The sequence below is a fragment of the Lupinus angustifolius genome, chromosome LG20 (assembly GCF_001865875.1).
Source record: "Lupinus angustifolius cultivar Tanjil chromosome LG20, LupAngTanjil_v1.0, whole genome shotgun sequence".
In the NCBI taxonomy this organism is placed as follows: domain Eukaryota; kingdom Viridiplantae; phylum Streptophyta; class Magnoliopsida; order Fabales; family Fabaceae; genus Lupinus; species Lupinus angustifolius.
The window spans coordinates 18,407,163-18,407,504 of NC_032028.1; positions in this window are offsets into that span (position 1 = coordinate 18,407,163).

Consider the following 342-nt stretch of genomic DNA (forward strand, 5'->3'; position numbering starts at 1 on the left):
ATATCATGTATCCTTACTAGGGTACCCCCTAGTTCATGACCTCAAGTCGGATACTTGCCCAACAAGGCATAAACACAAACAATGTTTTCATACTTTTGTGGAGTCATGCTTCTCATCTAAGCCATGATCTCATTCCACAACTTTTATATCACAACACACCCTACCCGGGTTCATCACATTGTTCACAACATCATCTTATTTCAATCTTTCCACGCTGTCCCTCGCCCAAGCAGGGACTAGTCGCTCAAGCGACAATTCATCTTTAAATCTAAAATAAGCTGAAGCTTTCCTCGCCCAGGCGAAGGTACTATCGTCCAAGCGAGGCCTCTTCACGCTCAAGCG